The following is a 22,301-nucleotide window of genomic DNA, read 5'->3' as shown; positions in this document are numbered from 1 at the left end:
TGAAACCTGTATTTATCTAAGTATGAAAGTGAGAGACAGAGGGAGAGAGAGAGATAGGACATGTGGGCTGGGGAAAAATACCAAAGAAAAAAGACTTGATCCTTCTGAGAGGATGCCCCTTCCCTGAAGTATCCATAATTAGCTAACTTGACAAAAGAACTATGACAAATAAAGTAATACCTTCAAATGGCACTAAGACTTATGTCATGGCTACAGACTTATTTGTTTACTCCAGGCAGCTGAATAACCTACAAATGTTTTACAGTTCATTGAAATGAAAGAATGGGCAATTAAAAGATACACATTAGTAGATTAAAACAGTGTACAATCTAATGACTATCAATAGTTTATACAAAATTCTACATTGTCTACAATAATACAGAGGTTCATAGGTTCATAGATTAGTACTAGGCTGACTGCTCTTGCAAGCCATTTTAAGCCTAGCCAATTATCCGTTGTGAGACTCAAACCCTGCACCTTGTGTTTGTAAGGCAAACACCTTAACCATTAGGCCACCCTCCCTAAATAAACAGCCTTTGCAAAGCTCAAACCCAGGACCCTGCACATCATAACCAAAGTGATTTACCACTAAGCCATATCAGAGTATAATGATTGCTACCTTAATATATAGCAATGTTTTCATAGGTTAATAGGATCATAGGTATGTACTAGGCTAAGCATCACTGGGGCCTTTTTAAGCCTAGCCATGCATCCCAAATCTCTGACAAGCTTGCGAGATGAAACATTTAGAAGCAGGGGCCTGGGAGATGAACCTTTTACAGCCTGCCGATGTCCATTAGAGACATAGGTGCCAAACCAGCAATTAATTTCCTGTTCCTAATCCAACTGTCTAAGCTACACTTGGATTGGTTAGGGAGGAACTCTGCTTTACATGGATGAGGAACCTGTTCCAGAGAAGGGGTAATCTCTGGAATACCCACCTGTCTCTTCAGCAGGTCCTATTTATATCACATGCAAGATTTAAATCTTTAGAATGGGTAATTCTGTTGCTGTTTGTTTTTTTGGATATGCAGGAAGTCCATCAGGGTGGGGTCTGACAATGCCTTGTATGCCAGGCATAGATCTCCTCTCAACAGCCTGTAGGAGGCACAATACAGAGAAAGGATTTTGAAGTGGTCTGCGTAGGACATTTTACTTACACACTGTATTCATAGGTTCACAGGTTGGTACTAGGCTATCAGCCCAAGGGCCTATACAAGCCTAGCCTTAACAATTCCCTGGCTATTTCGTCCCACAATATTTACTTCAGTGGACCCCTGTCTAGCAGGGTGACTGATGTGATCGCCAGGGTGAATTTCCTATCTCCCATCCAATCATCAAGGTTCCTTTTGAAGACGGGCAAAGAGACACTCTGCTTGACATGTATGGGCAGTCTATTTCAGAGCCTGGGGAGTCTCTGGGTCAGCAACCTATCCCGCCAGCATGTTTTGTTCATTGTGATGACAAGGTTTAGATCCCTGGAGCATGTGGCTCTGACGGATTGGGATTTCTTTAAATGTAGCATGTCCAACAGCTCTGAGTTTGACATGGCCTTGTATGTTAAGCAGAGTATAGCTGGAGTTTTTTTAGATGGTCAGCATAGGGCATTTGCTTTAGGCCTGTGATTCTTTTAGTGAGGTATTTCTGTGGCATTTCCAGTTGTTGCAGATGTCTTGAGAGGTATGTTTCTGTAAGGCCCTTTTGTAGAATATCCACATCATTTGGGGATTCAATAATGGCTCCCAGTTTGCAGTCATCAGCGGACTTTGTTTGCCAGAGTCCCTTAGTGTTGGCCTGTACTTCAGAGAAGTAAATGCCAAACAAGAGTGGTCCCAGGACTGAACCCTGAGGTAATCCACTTGTCACTTGTCTGGAGCTGGATTTGGAGTCGTCTACTTTTACAGTGTGGGTTCTGTCAGTAAGCCAGTTAGCAACCCAGTGAGTGACATAGGGATTAATGCCAAACTTATTAAGTTTATCTGTGATTCCAGAGTGGGGGATGGTATTGAACACCTTGGCGAGGTCCAGATAGGCTGTGTGGGCCACCTTACCCTCGTATCCTTCCCAAAGTCATCCACCTTTTATCTTTTAGCAAGGAGCCTCTGTAGACATTAAAATTGTTGCATGTGCTTGGGTAGGTACATACCAAAAGGGGCATTGTACTTAACGATAGGCCTGATTAAGTCAGACTTGTACTGTGGCACTTGCATTAAGTACTGAGTTCTCTAGTTTTTGTAAATAGGTAAGGGTGCTAATCTCACTGCAGTCAACTGATGTGTGTGTAGTCAGAAGAGCATAATTCTGTATCCTACTGTCAGTAATCCAGTCCCATGGAGCATAAATATTTTATGGGGAAGGAGGTTGCCATAATGGTTAAGATGTTTACCTTACAGACACAAGGTGCAAGGGTTAATTCTCAAATGGGATAATTGGCTAGGCTTAAAAATGTGCCACAAGAGAAGTTAGCATAGTACTAACCTATGGACCTGCGAACCTGAAAAAAGTGGAGTAACAACCTCCTTGGACCTAGATTCCATACCTTTGTTTATAAATTGCACAACATAGAATGATTTCCTCACTACAGTAGACACATGATGGTCAAAGGCTAGATACCTCTCTATGTGTGTCTCCAAGTCCCTGACTACTGGATTGACTCTTAGGGTTGTGCTGTCCATATGATAGATACCAGGGGTGGATGACTATGGGAAGGACACTATTCAAAAAATGAAATAATTCCTGTAAATGTACTTTATGGTTAAGACAAAAGACAGCTACTAAAAAGAGAACTTTAAACATTCAGATAGATGAATTCACTCAAATGATTCAGTAAATATTCAATGAAATGAATTTGGAAAATGATTCACTAAACATGAATTGGAACTGTGCAGTCAGCTAATCTAATTCTAAAGCAATCAACTGTAGAGTAATTAGAAATCCTGGCTCTCCACATCTACGAGTAAGGAACAACTAATTGTAAAGTTAGGCTACATCTGTGAATTAAGAAATAATTATAAAGGGCTCTGGTTGACTAAGTTTGCACAAGACTGCAAGCTGGGAGCAATTACTGAATCCACAAATAACTTAGCCATTCTGTAGGAAGGATGATCCCCCAAAAATAACTTGTGTCGGAATCATGAACTGAAACTAAATGCCAAAAAAAATGCATTACTGCATCCATTGGGAAGTTTTCTACCACAATGAAAATATGCCCCCAAGAGATGACCCACTTGGTCAGGATTTGGGAACGTATGTAGACCTTTTACTAACATGTGTCCACTGTCATAAGAAATTCTCTCTATATTGTGCAGCTTATAAACAAAAGGATTGCATCTATATCTAGAGATTTCATTGTCCCACTTTAGTCAGCCCTCATTAGGCCATTTATTGAGTATAGTGCCCCATTTGGCATGTATCTGTCCAGGCACATTCAACAAATGGAACACCCACAGAAATATTTTACTACTAAAGGGATACTAGGCCTAAACAGTATGTCATAAGCCCTACCACCATACTTGGTATCCTACAGACTAAGAGGTGAGCTGTGTCTGGCAAACAAGACATCCTCTGACCCAGTACTGATGGATTTACTGCACATCAGTAAATCAAATGGCATCAGAAATACTCTGTCCAGGGATCTAAACCTCTTCTGCAACATCAACAGAACGGTTTGGAGGGGCAGGTAAATCTCACAGAGGATACCACTACTCTGTAACAGAATCCCCATCTACTTAAAACAAAGCTCATCCCTATCCATATTCAAGCTCAACTTGAATTGATGGATGGTTAATAGACAATTTACCCCAGGACTGTCCCCTGTTCTTCAAATGAACAGAGGCAGCTCCTAAATGCTTTATTCCATGCACAGGTCAGCTCAAATTATCTATGGTATGATCTCATTTATTCTCATTAGGGGTAACATATAATTATCAACTATAGTACGGGTAAGGCCAATCTCTAAATAAATGGGATAGGTTAATTTGAGCACAAAAAGGGACATTTGCTAGGCTTAAAATGGCCTCCAAGACATAGTACTTACCTATGAACCTATTAAGAACAAATACCATGGGTCATTCCAAGTCAGTCTAGTCTGTGAATGTTCTTACTAGTAATATGCAACAATGCTATTAAGGATGTGTAATACACTTCTAATGGAACAGCTTCTGCGTTTTTCACGATAACCTGGACAACCCATCAGTGTTGCAACACTGCTTAGTGGTGCTATACTCAAGATCATATGACTGTACCTCTCAAAACAGGTACTGACACCAAAGTAAGGGTGCAATCATTTGCAAAATTCCTTTTCTAGGACTGGTAACTGAACAAAATGACTGGTGATTAGTTACCAGCATAAAACATTTTCTATAGATGTAAGTGGAACTTACACACCCCTCATAGCAGATTAAGGGGCTTCTCTGTCACTCAGAGCATAATTCCTTTCCAATTTTGTTAAAGAGCATAAAGGGAAAAATTATAGATCACTACATGCCATCAAGAAACTTGTGTGACCAATTAGCATCAATTTCACACAGCCAGATATCACTTAACAATAGTAAAGAAGAAGCCAGGTCAAACATTTATCAGCACCTTTTCCAGTGTGATCATATTTAAAGGGACACTCATAGCAATCTACCTATTCCCATGCTCGTCCATTCTGTAGCAACACATTCATTCCTTATAACATATTTGAAAGACTACCAAAAATCTATGACTATACTTCATCAGTCCAAGGTAGGACTACAGATGTGAAACATTTTAGGCCTAGGTGCCTGTACTACAGCCTTCACTTTATCTGTAGTTTTCTCTGTCAATTTCAGTCGATAATATATGCACACCACACTACGATATCTATTCTTTTAAAACTGACTTACTGTGAATCATTACTCCTTTAGGCTATTTAAAACAATTTAAAAAACTCATATTGTCTTCTTCACTGTGACCTATTGCCAAGATGTTGCCCAAGTATTTTATTTATTTTATTTATTTTACATTTGTTGACCGGGCTAGTCCAGCTGGATATATGTCCATTTTCAGTGGAGGCCCGGGGAGAAAAGCTCCACAAGATACAACAACATAAAGGTCACGACAAATACATTAACAGTAGAATTTGGTACATAAGAAGTTTTTTTAAATATATTACAAGCCTAAGATTATATATTTTATATTTCGAAAAAGAAAAAGTTGAGCGACAATTATTCCTAATATCAAAGAAAATACCCAGTTCGAGGACAGCAGACAAGGTACAAGTCTATCAATCACCAAACACCAGGCATTTGAATGTAAAGAATATAATCCAATGACCAAATAAAACAACAAATTTATTGAAATGTGAGCGCTTTCGCGGATGTAACACTCCGCTTCTTCAGACAATGTAAAATGCATTGAATTTAGTCACCTTAAATACACTTAATTGGATTCATTATTCAATTAATATTCAAATCAATTAATCCATTAAAATATTTTCTATTAAAACTACACTTAAAAGTCTGAATAATCTGAATAAATACAAAATATATTATTGCTATAAATTAAGAAGCAACAAAAATATAAAATAAATAAATAGATACTAATGAAAACTGATCAGTGTTTAAACTTTCTACTCTTCAGCATAGGCTTCATAGAAACAGTTTCATTTAGACCTCTACCCCTATGGGCGCCTAACCTAAGGATCCACTGTTGCTCTGATTTCTCAGTTTCAGTGGTGATGTCCCCTAATCTGATGTTCTCTTGCTGAACATGTAAAATTTGAAACAAGAATACATGTTTCTCCACCATATTCAAAGTATGCTTAGCAACGGCACTGTATTCATGACCCTTGTTAGTACAGTAAATGTGGTCTCTAATCCTCTCTCGCAATGATCTATTAGTCTTGCCCACGTAATAACTGAAACAAAGTTGGCAGTAGGGAAAGAAATATTTTTCTAAGAATTAGATGAACACGACTAAGACAATTGCATTAGAAATGGTACATTACAAATCTTTATAACATATTACAAGCCTAGGATTTTATATTATGTATGCTATTAGGGATAGAAAAACTTAATATAAGACTAAACTAGATACAACTATTAGTTTATATTAAATAGGTACTAAGGTCACATATAAACCTAAGAAAGAAAAACACTAGAGATAAATGGATATAGTATAGAAGATAAACATACAATGATGCATTTATAGTGTTCTTTATCTCCGAAGTTGTGATCATATATGAAGGTGGTTGACCATACCACAATATATACATATTTACATGTGAAAAAAATCATTCAGCACTGTATGTTTCGAATTCTCTCTAGTATATGATCATTTTGCATTCTTCCACATATCTAGTAAAGACATCACTCCAATCATTAGTCTAGTTTACGTGAACATTGTGTATGTTAATGGTCAAATCTGATTATAAGCGTTGCCCAACTTCTTTTAATGACATTTATTTTATTTATTTATTTTACATTTGTTGAGCGGGATAGTTCGACTGGATATATGTCCATTTTCAGTGGAGGCACGGGGAGAAAAACTCCAGACAACACAGATAGAACATAATAGCTATGAGTCAAACATATTTATAAAGCCCTCTAGTAGGTACTCACAATATACACAGTGTGTAATAGTATACAAAAACAACAGGTTACAGCAAGCTATTATGAGCAAGAGATGCGTACAATATTAATTTAAATAAGGCATTGAATAAGTAGTGATTAATCAGGGTTAGTACAGGGGCAAACCCAGTGCTCTTTAAAATACTGTTTGAGGCCTTTTTTGAAGAGACTTAAAGAAGGCTTGAGGGTAAGGTTAGATGGAAGCGAATTCCAAGTTTTACCAACAACGTTAGCAAACAGGGAGTCGCCGGCTGAGTTAATGGCTTTGTGAGTTTGGACCAACAGTTTATTAGATGATCGTAGTTGCCTTATATTACTCTATGGCTTTATGATATTTTTGAGTGCCAGAGTATTTTCAGGGTGGTAGAGAATTTTGTGTGCTACTATAAGCTGATTGAACAGAAGTAGGCTAGGTTTTTCTAGCCACTCGAGAAGACTGAGGTTTTGACAGTGACGTGTCCTATATGTTGAGCCTATGGCAAATCTAGCAATAAGGTTGTAACAGTGAGAGAGCTCACTAAGTTCAGTTTTGCTCAAACTGGAGAATATGGGGGAGGCATATAGAAGGGTAAAGAGTAGGTGTGAGCGGGTGATTGTAGTCCTAGCTAATGGCGTTAGAAAAGGTTTGCTTCTATATAATGATCCAAGCTTCTTATTAATGGTTTTTATAGTTTTATTGATATGCAGATCAAATTTGAGATTATTGTCCACTATTACTCCTAAAAGCTTAGTATGGTCATCTGGAGAGATAGAGGTACCGTTATCGGACGTTATGGAGAAGGAAAATATGGTGGATCTACTGGTGGGGGTAAAGAGGAGCAGTTTAGTTTTGTTGGGATTTAACAACAGACGGTGATTAGAGAGCCAATTTTCCACTGTGTTAAATGTGTTTTGTGTTAAGGTTTGCAGGTCTAAAGGGGAGGAGGTCGCACAGATCAGGGTATAATCATCTGCATATTGAATGCAGGTTGCATCAGGGATGACAGTATGAAGATTGTTGATGAAGATAGAAAAGAGTAGAGGACCTAGAATAGAGCCCTGAGGAACACCAAGGGTGAGAGGTAGCAGAGTGGACAGTTTGCCCTGCCATAATACAGCCTGTTGTCTGCCATTCAGATAGGATAGGAACCACTGAATATCATGGTTATCTAGGGAGATGGATTTTAGAGAATGGATGAGTAATATGTTGTTGACCATTTGACTATTTTGGAATATGGTATTTGTAAAAGAAAGGAGGGTGGAGGTGGTGCTGTGATGTGGCCTAAAGCCATGCTGAGAGTTGGCAAGTAGACTGTTCTGAAAGAGATAGTCCATAAGCTGCACATGAACGCACTTCTCCATTAATTTGGCTAGTGGTGAGAGAGTGGCAATGGGTCTGTAGTTGGACAGTTCTGTTGAACTTTCACCTTTCTGGAGTGGGATAACATGGGATATTTCCCAAATTGAGGGGATATTTCCATCAGTTAGTGTTCTATTGATTAGAATAGAGATGTAGAATGCTATAGCATTGGCAGCTTTTTGTAGGTACTCTGTAGGAAGGAGGTCAGCAGAAAGGGTCATTTTTTTATACAAAATTAGATAAAAGTGGTAGAGACAGGTTGGAAGTTAAAGGGGGGATGAGAAGTGGGTGTGTTAGTGGTAGAGTTAGAGTAGGTGGGATTAAGTTGCTTAGCTAAGGACTGAATATTTTCAGTGAAAAAGTTATTAAAGGCAGTGGCAACAGTTTCTGGGGATTTATGGGTGTAAGCAGCAACAGCAACAAAGGCACCAAAAACAAGTAGGAAAAACACAACAATTGGATTCACCAAACACGATTTAATGCAGAATTTCTGTCTCTCTGACGTCTCGGCCTCAGCCTTCAAGGAGTACAGAACAAATGAAAAGCACAATCCTTATATACAGACTAAATCACTTAATTAAAACAATTAAACAATCAAATAATTAAAAAAATTAAACTAGCAGCATTTTCCAGTTAAAATCCTCATTCAGTCCATTTGGATATAAAGTTTTAAACTTCAATATATAAACTGTTTCTTTATACAATAACATCTGTTTAATTTTTGACTGTTCATGCTTATTATCAGGCAGTTGTTCTAAAATTGTTGCCTGTAACATCTTGACATCACTATTATGCATTTCAAAAAAATGTCTGGCAACAGGACTTTCAGTTTTGTTATTAATTATATCTCTAACATGTTCCAAGAGTCTTACCTTAAAGGCTCTCTTGGTTTCCCCTATGTAAAATTTATGGCAAGGGCATTTTAAGGCATAAATAACCCTCTCAGTATTACAACAAAAATGATTATTTACTCTGAAGATTTATGGGTGTAGTTTGATGGAGTTGGGGTAGTAGATTGTCCTGGATGAAGAAGCCATTTAATACCTGCCCAAAACTTTTGGGGATTATTTTGATATTTAAATTGGAGGTTCTGGTAGTAGTTTTTGTATCAAGTCTTGCTTGAGACAAGCAAGAACTGCTTGTATCAAGTCAATCATTATAAAATACAACTCCCACCCTTAACAACTACCACCAATTAGGGATACACAAGCAGTAATGCCTGACAGGGTGAGTGTTACGATGTAAATAATACATACCCAAGGATGTTTTGCCCCATACTGCTTCTCTGTCTTCTGATTTCAAGGTAAATCACCAAGGATTAAAGTGAGTCAGTAATGCCAGATATTAAATGTTTCCTACCATAGTGCTACTCTGATGATTTCCTGGTAAATCCCTAATTAATAATTTCATTCAATAATGCTAGATATTAAGAGTTTCCTACATGTGGCATGGCTTGGATGGAAGCCTGAAAGCAGCACAAATTCTCTGCTCTGCAGTACTATAATTATTATGACAGGAATTATTTTTTAAAATCACCAAAAGCATCACCAAAACAATAGATTTATAATCTAGAATTCGCAAGTCTTCTTTTGGTGTATTTTTCAAGCCCTAATTATTATATTTTCCTGTCAAAATCAACAAGAAGAAGAAAAGGGGATTCACTACCACTGAGAAAAGATTAGTCTTCTCAAAGCTACGCAACAGGAGAATTCCATGAAGAAAGAGATTCACTCAATCTTTACAAGCATCCAGGACTTAATCACAAAAATGGATAAACTGGATATAAAAGTTGATAAAATTAAAGAAGACTCCAATAAACAAATTGAAATACTGAGTGATATCTTAAAACAACAAAAAATCTGATTTCAGCACTGGAAGTGTCAGTTTTTGTTACTGACTGTAGGCTAACAGAGGGAGAAAGAAGCAGTGAGTTCCTTCTGCAGCAGAATAACAAACATATCAATAAAGTGGATGACTTAGAAAATTGTTCCGGAAGGAATAATATCAGGATATATGGTATACCAGAAGGCATGGAAGGGGACAATACAGTGAACTTTCTAAATGCATGGCTGCCTAAAACTTTAAACTTACCTGAAGCTCTCTCTTTTGGAATTGAGAGAGCCCACAGATCACTGTCTAAGATTTCACCCAACAGCAAGAACATCTATCCAAGATCAATTATTGTGAAATTTATATCCAGTCAGGATAAATATTTAGTATTAAAATCTGCTAGGGCTCTCTCTCCCTTAAAAATAAATGACCAGGTAATCAGATTTGATAATGATTATTCCTTGGCTGTCCTTTCCAAAAGAAAATCTTTCATTCTTATCATTAAGGCTTTATAACAAGTTGGCATTAAGGCACAACTGATATATCCTGCTAAAATAAGACTTTTCTTACCAGAGGGAAGAAGAAGTTTTGATACCTCAGAAGATGCAAATGCTTTTACAAAGAATAAAAATCTGATAAACTCGGTAGAACAAATGGACACTACTTCTACATTGAAAAGACAAGCAACAAAATCTGACTGGACTCTAAAAGAAAAAGAGAAAAAGAAATCTAAGGACAAATAAACAAAAAATAACAAACAATATTTTGCTAATCCCTCTTTTTCTCATTAAATAGTTGTCTTAGCTCTTCTATAACTATCTACCAAGGAAAAACAAGGTAAAATCTATTACTTATGTTTTGCTTACCATCAATAACTTATAATATAGTTTAGCGACAAGTACTGTTGTGAATCTACTTCAGCTATTAAGTCAAATAATAATTTGTTCTTCTCTTGATAACCAATACTCATTGCAGGATAATAATTATTATTAGTTGGTTTTTGTGTGTGTGTGTGTGTGTGTGTGTGTGTGTGTGTGTGTGTGTGTGTGTGTGTGTGTGTGTGTGTATGTATGTGTATATGTATCTGTATGTGTATATGTATATATATATATATATATATATATATATATATAAGTGTGTATATGTGTGTGTATATATGCACACATCCTAATATAACTGATTGTAGATATTTGTAAGTAAATAGTGTCCTATTAATCATTATAGGCTCTAGTGATAAAATTTTTTTTCTCAATGTTATGTTCTGCCAAAAATGTAGTATAATGTCACATGCACTAGTTCTAGGAGAAATGCTGCAAACATTTATTGTTTATCTTTCGATGGTTTATGGCATAATCCTTATATATATATATATATATATATATATATATAAATTTAAGGGTTGCCCTGCATGCTTTAAGTGGCATGGTTTATACAGTATTTTGTGTGATAGATTTTGTTTTGGCTGCTTAGAGCCTTTATTACAGTTTATTTTATCATTTAAAGCTAGAAATTGCTGTTTTCACTAAACACGGACTTTGTGTGCCTTCTGCACGCACTTGTAACATAAAACGACTTGTTTTGTTTAATATTCCAGCTTCTTTACCTTAATCTTCACTTGGAAGCTCTCTGGAACTGTATAGAGCTTGTGGTTCCTTTATATGGATCCATCTTTTCTTGTAAATGGCAACAATGATGCGCAGGAAGTTGGCAGTGACCTTTGAACTCCATTAGAGCTTCTGATATCATCTGACAAAATGCATTACTGGGAAAAATGGCTGAACAATGAGAAATTCAAAACGGAGCATTTATTTCACTTTTATTTAGCTGTAAGTAATTATTTAACATCCTTAACAGCTAAATCCTGAGTTTTATTGAATGGGTTGCTCAAATGGTTTGTGTGTGTTGCTTTTTTTCACACTGATTGTGTTATTCCATCTTACTGCACATTACTATTGCTGCTGTTTGTGTTAATCTCAGAATATGGTTAGGTACATGTGCAGTCTATTTAAATAGCAATGCCTATATTAAATCAATAATGTACTTTCATTGTTGTTATCTGATATGTAGTCTAGAAAGATTGTTAATGATATGACATATTATATACTATTTATGATACATGTAAGCTTAAATAATCAATAGCAGCTATCTTTCTGAAGGGTCAATTTATCATTAGTACAAGGCATTTCTAGCTAGTATGTTGTGGCTGAGTTCATATTTTCTTAGATCAAAATGGTTTAAAGTACAATGCTTATATGAATGTGTTTTTTTCTCTCTCTCTCTCTGTCCCTAGTTCACTAATAGTAATTTAGGGCATTACTGTAAATATACAGAATGGCTAATATGAATCTACTTTATAGAATGAGCTGCTTCATGAGTAATTGATATGCAATTATTTAAATGAAATTGTAATGACTTGTTTTGTTGAAGTCAGACTTGTCAAAAATAGATAGAAGGAAGTTATTAGTAACAGCAATTATTAAGGGTTAAATGTCTTACAGAATTCTGTAGTACATATTATGAATGTGTTTTCTGAACTGCTTTCACTTGTTGACTACTTTGTTAACATTTTTAATGGAAAACATACTATAACATATAATTACCCTATATTTAGAATGTTCTGTTTTAAAACATATCATTACTTTAATAATATTCACATATTTCATTTTAAGGGTACAATGTTGTGTATATATATATACATATATATTATATATTATATACTATATATATATATATATATATATATATACTATATATATATATATATATATACAAGCTTTAAATATGTTAGATTGCTTTAACTTTCCAATATTCCTCCCTCCCCTTATCTAATTATAGCCAATATGCAGTAGCAGAGACTTACCTTTGCTGGTATGTTTTGGTTGACTTGTGACTTATATGTAATGCATATTAAGTCAGGAACTCTAGGTTCTATGAAGAAGATTATTATTGTATATAAGATTAAATATTTTGTATTAGTTATAAAATCTTTGTCCATAACAAACTTTCCTTCAGCTTATATTACAACATACTCAAGAAACCTTTTTGAATGCTATTTAACACTCAATATATAAATTAATGCATACTTATAAATGTATATCAATAAACATAAATGGGCTAAATAATATGATAAAGAGAGCAAGTGTTAACAAATACCTCTCTTTGCATAAAGCAGACATAGTATTCCTTCAGGAGACACAACTACTAGCACAAGATTTAAATAAGCTTTTATTGAAAAAATATAAAGTAATAGTTCCCAATTCATTCATAAAAGAAGAGGTGTGTTAATCCTTTGGAAAAAAACCTAAGCATACCTGAAATTATAGACTCATATATAGATAAAGATGGAATGCTAGCGTTAGCAGTAATTAAGCTTGAGAATAAACATTTCACACTTATTAACTCTTAGTGGATCCCCGGTATTGGTGCAAAAATGGAAAAGAAGTACCTAGACATTATAACCGTACACTCTAGAGGTGAGATGATATTAGCAGGAGATTTTAACTGTAAACTTTCTTCCAGTGAAACAACAAACACTAAACCTCTTAAAATTTCTTCTATAGCAAAACATTTACAAACTTATATTAATACCAGAAATTTAAAAGATGTTTATCATATAAAACTATCTTCTTCCCTAAAATTCTTTCATTACTCATATAGATTTCGGATGCAAACCAACAATGACAAAGTTTTGATATCTAGTTCTCTACAATCCAAAATAGAAAATGTAGTATTAATATCTTGCCCTTTATCAGACCATAACGCCATTACTTTTAGTATACCTTTTCATCAAGAAGTCTTAAATTACTGTCAAAGAATACCAGCTTATATTATAAAAATAAATGGCTTTCAAGACTGGATCCAAACTGAAATAAATAGATTTATGGAAATAATAATGGAGTGGTCTCAGATACAATTTTATGGGATAGCTTAAAGGTTGTCTTATAGGGAAAGATCAAAATTGGTATATACAAAAAAAAAAAAAAAAAAAAATGGGACAAAAGAATGAATGATATTCAGAATTAAATTGACAATATGAAAAGAAACAACAAACCTAATGATAGGATAGCCCTGGACAACATAAATAAATTAAATAAAGAATATCACAGCATCTTACAGCAAAAAAAAAATCAAACTATATTCATACTCTATTAACCCCAAAACTCTGCACAAAATAGCAATAAGATCTAAATGTCTAAGTGAAAAAATCATATAAAAGAGATCATGTACACAGAAAATAATAACAAAATAAAAGTATAAGACATGAAAAAATATATTACGCTGCTTTAGGAAACATTATGAGAATATTAATTCCTCTAATTTCACTAATAAGAACATAATAATTTAGATAAATTCTTAACAGAAAATATTCCCAAGACTCTATCTCCTGAAAATAGTGCCAAAATTGATAGTTCTGTCATATTTAGTGAATTAAAAGATCAGATTAGATGGCCTGATTCTGGAGATTTATAAAATCTTTCCAGATAATATACTAAAAATCTTACTGAACACATTTCATGAAATTAAATCTGATTCTATTGTTCCACCATCATGGAAATAGTTTCACCTACTCTTAAGCCTAATAAAGAACCTACCTCTTGTTCCTCTTATAGACCCATCTCACTTTTAAATATTAACTATAAGATTTTTATGAATATAATAGCAACTAGAATAAATTCTATTCTACCCAATTTAATAGGGGAAGATCAAACAGATTTTATTAAACATAGGAAGGTTCAAGGTAATATAATAAGACTTCTCTCTCTAATAGCTATAGCCAATAAAAATAATAATGAACTATCTATAATGAGTCTTGATATAGAGAAAGCATTCAATTCACTCAGCTGGTCTTATTTGTTTAAAGTATTACAACAATACAACTTTTCTTCTGATTTCATAAAATTAATCAATAAACTATATGAGAATTCTTACTCTTTTGTAAAGATAGGCTCCTTTTTATCTTCTTATTTTAAAATTATAAAAGGTACAAAACAAGGCTGTCCTCTCTCCCCCTTAATGTTTGTTCTTGATGTAGAACCACTGGCTAACTGTATTAGGAATGATATACATATTATAGGTTATAATCTTAATAGTGACATTTCTTCTAAGATTCAATTGTTAACTAATGGGGACATTGAAACATCTTTAGATCATTTACTTTATACTTTAGAAACTTTTCAAAGCTTTTCAGGATTGAAATTTAATCATGGCAAAACTCATGCTCTCCTAATCAATAAAATGGTAACTTCAAAAATGAGTAAGTACAAACATTTTAATTGGGATATGAAACAAATCAAATATTTAGGTATTTGCTTTACCTCCAACCTTAAGGAAACAGTTTCTATAAATTATATCAATTTAAATCAATTATAAATCTCATAGATAATTGGAATAAGCTTTATTTTACCTTTGAAGACAGACTAATGTTAATTAAAATGTTACTATTACCAAAAAGTCTTTATGTTTGCCAGTCCCTGATTGCTCCCCATCCAAAAAGTTTCAAAAAAGAGTAATAGTATTTTATTAAAGTTTCTCTGGCATCCTATAAAACCTAGGATATCTGCAGAAAGACACACCGCAAGTTGGGAAGAAGGAGGGATTAGCTTTCCTAATATTGATTTTTACATTAATGCCACTATTCTTAACACAATCTTCCTATGGTTAATTCCTTTACACAACTCATTCTGGAAATTAATACATGAAGTAGTATTATTTACTAATAATAAAAGGCTAATTGAACCCCTTATTAATATACATAGCAATACGTTTATATGGTCATTGTCTATATATATGCAAGACAAACAAAAATAAAATCCTGCTTTCTCATTAATCAAATACTAACAAACTTTAAAAGATTCATTCAATCTAATCAAAAAATTAAAAACTTAATATTTGTTTTTTTAATTGCTCAAAACAATGAGTGCTCAATCACCTTTGACTTAAATAAAATGTGAGATTTCAAGGAAAATAATGTATTATTCTTATCTGCTAAAAATACTTATCCTGCTAGCTACTTAATTGCTCACTATAGCCTACATAATAACAATTGTCTAGATATACAAACATGTAGAGAATTAATTTATAACAAAACAATATTCTCCTTTCAAACTCAAAGAAATAACACTCCTAAAATATTAGAATTAATGTTTAACATTATGAATGGCTCCCTAAAAGGCTCCTCATTTATATATTTAACCTACAATGCTATTAGATCAGATTTTAATTTTATAACTGCTTCTTACTGGGATTATTCTACTAAAATTAATAAGGAAGAATTTATTATTAATAACAAAAAGCTTCTTTTAAGATCAATAGAGAAAGCAATCTCTCCATATTGGAAGATATTCACTTGGACATTTCTTCATAGATGTTCTTTACACCACAAAGAATTGCACAAATGTACAAAAAGAATGACATGAAATGTTGGAGATGTAAAGCAGGAAAAGCTGATTGATATCATATGATTGTTACATGTGCTGTGTTATCTCAATTTTGGAGTGAATTCAGAGATTTTTGTAAGGCGTTATGGAATGAGAATTGTGTTATTTCTGAATCTCTTATCTTATTTAATGTACCAATACCAGATGTAATACATAAAACTCAATTATATATTTTATAGTCAATTCTTGCAGTTGCAAGGAAAATTGTAACAAAAAACTGGAAGACTAATTCTCTTTTCGCATTTAAAAATGATTTTAGTCATTTAGCCACTACTTTATGTCATAATGAAATTTCTAGATAAACTTCAAAACAAAGAATTTAACCCACAAATTAACTGCTTGGGAAAAGCTGCAAGTATTACTGCAAAAATGTTAATTGATTTCCTGAATGTATACAAATGTTTTAATTTGTTATGGACTCTGTATATAGTTATATGTTACAAGTCTAACTGTGTTATTAAGATTACTGAGCTTATTAAAAATAAAAAACATTTTATTAAAAAAAAAAAAAAAAAAAAAAAGAGTTTCCTACATGACGTTTTTCTGTATCTATTGTTTTCCTTGTAAATCATTGATGATTAAATGACAGCTATTAGCAATTTAATGTGCTGATGGACTGCCTGTTACGGTCAGGACTGTCCCTCTCTCTCTCTTGCACTCTCACTCAAGCATAAAGCACATGCATAACACACAAGTAATAAACACACACACACACACACACACACACACACACACACACACACACACACACACACACACACACGCACATGCACACGTACACAATCACTTTTGTTTTTTTTTTTAAGTTATTTACTTTTTTTTTTAATTTTTATGCTTGCTAAACAGCAAAACTCTGTTTAGTGAGTGTAAAAAAATGGCAGCCACTTTTTTTTACAGTCAGAGCTTCATGGCAGCTTAACATGTTGCTGTGAAGAGGTGGATTAGGTTTTCAGTGGGTATTACCTGTACCTTAACATCCTGCTCGAGAACATTCACTCTTCATTTAGTATGGTGATGTACAGGCCACCCATTCTCTAAAAAAATATCCTCTGCCCTGGGCAGCGGGGGCTGCATAGTATGCAGTACAAAATTCAAGATGTCCTTAAAGTTCTCACAGATTCACATTCCCCTGACTTTATTCAGCATAGGAACAATGGATGCTGTTGACTTTCTCCATTCAACTTAAATCAAATTCCTGAATTTTTAGGACTTACAGCTCTTAGGCATTAATGGACCAAACACTATTAGGAGTAATATATTTTTCACTTCAGTCTTGGCTTCAGTATTTTTCATGGAGCCCATTTCATCTGCAAACATAATTGTAGAGGTGGCTAAAATCTTTGACAGTTTGTCCGCTGTAACAAAGTTTGCTCCCTTTTGACTTACTAGTTGCATTTATTATGGAGTATCAGATGAGTTCAACATTCTTAATTATGGACTGTTGAATGAATTCAACATTCCTAATCTACTCCTTGTCAGGTAATTGTGACTCTCCATTATCACAAGCATACATGTCTAGTACATACGTTTTGCCTTAACTTATCCTCTGGACTTATTTATCTCCTATATACATTTTCAGTAAAAATGCATCCTTGTTTTGGAAGTATGACTCAAAAAAAGTTGTAATCTAGCATAGACTTCATTGATAATGAAGCTGTAATGTCCAGCCACATTTTATTTTCTCTTTAGGCCCTTCTACAATAATCCAAAGAGCAGCTGATTAATAACAGTCACAATGTGAAAGTTCAAGCCTATCAAATAATAATTTTCATGCTTCTACTATGAAATCTCATAAATGGATGTTTCCACGACCTTGAAAACTGCCTGCAACATTGAAAAAAATAGAACAACTCAAAACAAATACTTTTTTTTTGTAGGAGACCAAGTTGCACTCCTCCTAAACTTCCATACTTGTATATATATGTACACACACGCATATATATATATATATATATATATATATATATATATTATAGATATCAAGCAATCCCCTTTTGACTTCTACATGCCTAAGCGAGTGTTTTTATATGTGTGTATGTGTGTGTGTGTGTGTGTGTGTGTGTGTGTGTGTGTGTGTGTGTTTTTGTGTGTGTGCGTGTGTTTGTGTGTGTGTGTGTGTGTGTGTGTGTGTGTGTGTGTGTGCGTGTGCATGCATGCGTGTATGTGTGTGTGTGTGTGTGTGTGTGTGTGTGTGTGTGTGTGTGTGTGTGTGTGTGTGTGTGTTCAGCTTTAACTAGAACGTCTTCCCCTCCCTGCTTCCCAAGGCATGGTTAGCTTTTCTAAGGCCACCCTAGATCTCGCTGTATTACAAACAAAGCATGAAACTTGCTGATTTCCTCATTAATCCCAAGGCAAGTATAAGGCCCTTAATACCTGTATATTTTCTGACCTAATCTGGGTATCCTGATCTCCTTGTGGTCCCTTTCTGTATCGTTTCTGCTCATAACAGTATTCCAGTCTCCTAAATATGGACTTACTCCCTTTTGTATTTATTTTCTTACCATCAACATTTTGCTGCTTGTTAGGTCAGCACCAGATTTTTAAATAAATATTGTGGCTGATTGATTTGAATTTGGGTGATTTAGTGCTAGTTTTATAAAACCATTATATACTGCTATTAATGATGGGCTATGTATTTTTTTCATATAATGACTACAGTGAACCTACCCAGACAAGACACCTTAGAAGGCTTCAATTTGTTAACTACCTAGATCATTTCTGACAGAAAAATATGTGTATCTAGTAGTTTCCTAGTCTCTGTAGTCAGGACAGTGGCTTTGAATTCCTTTAAATAATGTGCAGTATTTTATTGTGAAATATCTGGATTCTGCTCCGAATATGTTTTCTCGCTTGTTTCTAGGAATATAATAAGATTAGTTTTAGTAGTTTACTGGTTTCATCATGGACTGAAACTAAATGCCAACAAAATGCATTACTGCATCCTTTGGGAAGTTTTCTACTACAATGACAATATGCCCCCAAGAGTTGACCCAGGACTTGGGAACTTATGTAGGCATTTTACTAACATGTGTCCACTGTCACACTTCTGTACTGTGCAGCTTATAAACAAAGAAACTGTGTCTAGATCTAGAAATGTCATTGTCCCACTTTACTCAGCCCTCATTAGGTCAGTTATTGAGTATAATGCCCATCTGGCATGTATATGGCCAGACATAAGCAACAACTGGATATCTTACTAAAAGGATACTAGGCTTAAACAATATGTTATTAGCCCTATTACTATACTTGGTATCCTACAGACTACTAAGAGGTGAGCTGTGTCTGGCAAACAAGGCATCCTCTGACCCATTACTGATGGATTTACTGCACATCAGCAAATCAAATGGCATCAGAAATACTCTGTCCAGGGATCTAAACCTGAGAAAATGATGCCTCCTCCTGAACATGGACAGATTCTGGAGATTGTTAAGATATTTTTTTTTATTTTTTTAATGATTCGGTATCTTTTTTAAACTTATTTTGAATATGCAGGATATACATTTGCCATTAAGGAAATTCTTTAAATGTGATGTGAAATAGTATTAGAGTATGGCATAAGAAAATAGTTTTAAATTCAATTCTAAAGCATGATTATTAAGTGATTATGTCTATAATGGCTACAAGAATAGCAAATGTGATGCCAAAATTAATAAACATGGATCAATGCGGTTTTGTGGAGGGGAGGCAAATATTTGACAATATGTATATATATACATATATATATATATATATATATATATATATATATATATATATATATATATATATATATATATATATATATACACATATATATACATATATATATATATATATATATACATATATATATATATATATATATATATATATATATATATATATATATATATATATATATACATATATATATATATATATATATATATATATATATATATATATATATATATACATATACATATATATATATATATATATATATAGATTGCTAGATCCTCCAGGTAGACCCATAGTTTCAGGTCGAGGTTCCTTGACAGAACCATTATCTGAATACTTAGAAAGCAAGTTAAAACCTTTATTAGTGCAGGTTCGAGCTAGAATTAAGGATACCAAGCAGTTCTTGAAATTAATGGATGATTTACAATTGTCTTCTGATAGTAAGCTTGGGACTTTTGATGTCCAATCACTGTATACCAGTATTCCGCACTCAGGTGGAATTGAGGCGGTAGAATTTTGGATACAGAGATCTGGGCTATATACAGAGTGTGAAAAGAATTTCTTGGTTTCCCTTCTCAGACTTGTGCTTGAGCATAATGCTTTCAAGTATAATAACGAATGGTATGTACAGGTCAAGGGAACAGCTATGGGGGCTACTTTTGCCCCCATATATGCTGACCTATTTATGGGCTACCTGGAGGAATTGTTAGTCTACAATACTCAATTCCCTTTTTTTGAGCAACTTGTTATGTGGCGGCGTTTTCTGGATGATTGTTGGGTAGTATGGAAGGGCAACGTAGAAGATTGGTTAAACTTTAAAGAATATTTAAATTCCAATAGGTTTGGAATCAAGTTTGTTGGAAAAATAAAGTTGTTTACCAAGATTTTTTAGATGTAAGTGTTACCAAGGCTATTGATGGTACAATAATAACTTCTCTATACAGAAAACCTTTTTCCAAAAACTCCTTATTATATGCTACTAGTTGCCATCCTCCCCATACAATCAGGAATATACCAAAGGCACAATTTAGGAGAATTAAGACTATTTGCTCTGATGTGAAGGATTATAATGAAATGGCTAAGGATTTATCCTTAAGATTTAAAGCTAGGGGTTATCAATCTGGAAATATTAAACAGGCTTATGATGAGAGTAGATCCTTGGAAAGGGGTCCGCTCTTAAAAGATCGTATGGATCTACAATTGCCAATACATAATGGTGATAATATTCGATTTATTACCACTTATGCAACCAATACCTATTTAATTAGGCAAGTTATTGATAAATATTGGTTTATTTTACACAATGACCCCGTACTGCATACAATATTGGATAATAAGTGTCAATTTGGATATAGGAGAGGCAAGAATTTGGGGGAATATTTGTCACATTATAAAAAAGGTTTAACCCCTGCAATATTGGATTCATCCAGGAAAGGAAGCACTTTTTGTGGATATTGTAAATACTGTATTTTGATGTCTAAGACTACTACATTTACTTCTGCCAACACTAGTAAAGTATATGATATAAGGTGTTTTGTTACATGTAGCACTTCATGGGTGGTATATATGGCTTTGTGTAGATGTGGTTCATTTTATATTGGACAAACTTCGTGTCACCTTAAACAAAGAATTGCCACCCATCTTAGTGATATCAAGTGCAAGAGGATGAGAAGTGCACTATACAAGCATATATTGACTCATCCATCGGCTCATTTTGTATTTGTTGGTATTGATAAAGTAAATGATAGGGTTAAAGAGGATATAGCTAAACATAAAATCTTAACTAATAAAGAGCGAAGATGGATAGTTAATTTAGGGGCTCTATTTAAGCCAGGTCTAAATGACCAATGGTAACTGTTCAATCTTCAGTTGATTTGAATTTATGGCTACATTCAAATTATTGGTATGTATGTTTATGTATGCCTATTTATTTTGTATTTTCATGCATATATTAATGTGCTTGTGTATATTTAGGCATATGTTGTAGGTGTCTATGAATAAGTGATATACCATTTGATTTAGTATTTATATGTATGTTTATCATGTTTAGATGGGTTTTTTTTTTTTTTTTATAAAGTGAAATGAATGTAATACTGGTTAAAAATAGTTACTGTTTAATATATTTAAACATGGGTACAAATAATGGTTTATATATGCCATTATTCTTTGTCTTTTTACAAATAGGTGCTATTTGTTGTGTATACCTTTAAGATAGACTAATGTGGTTGTGTTATAACGTATATTTACGTGACAAGCTCATACTGCCGTCTAACACTGATGACGCTCAGTTAGAGCGAAACCGGTCTGTGGGGCAGACTGTTTTCTGGCTTAAATAAAGCCTTTCTTCCAAAACGGCTGATAATTTGTCATTTATTCTAGTGCTGGACGTGTTTGGAGCTTTAT

This window comes from Protopterus annectens, chromosome 1.part1 (genome assembly GCF_019279795.1).
Source record: "Protopterus annectens isolate FY-2018-M chromosome 1.part1, PAN1.0, whole genome shotgun sequence".
NCBI lineage: Eukaryota > Metazoa > Chordata > Ceratodontiformes > Protopteridae > Protopterus > Protopterus annectens.
This window is presented reverse-complemented; position numbering follows the sequence as displayed.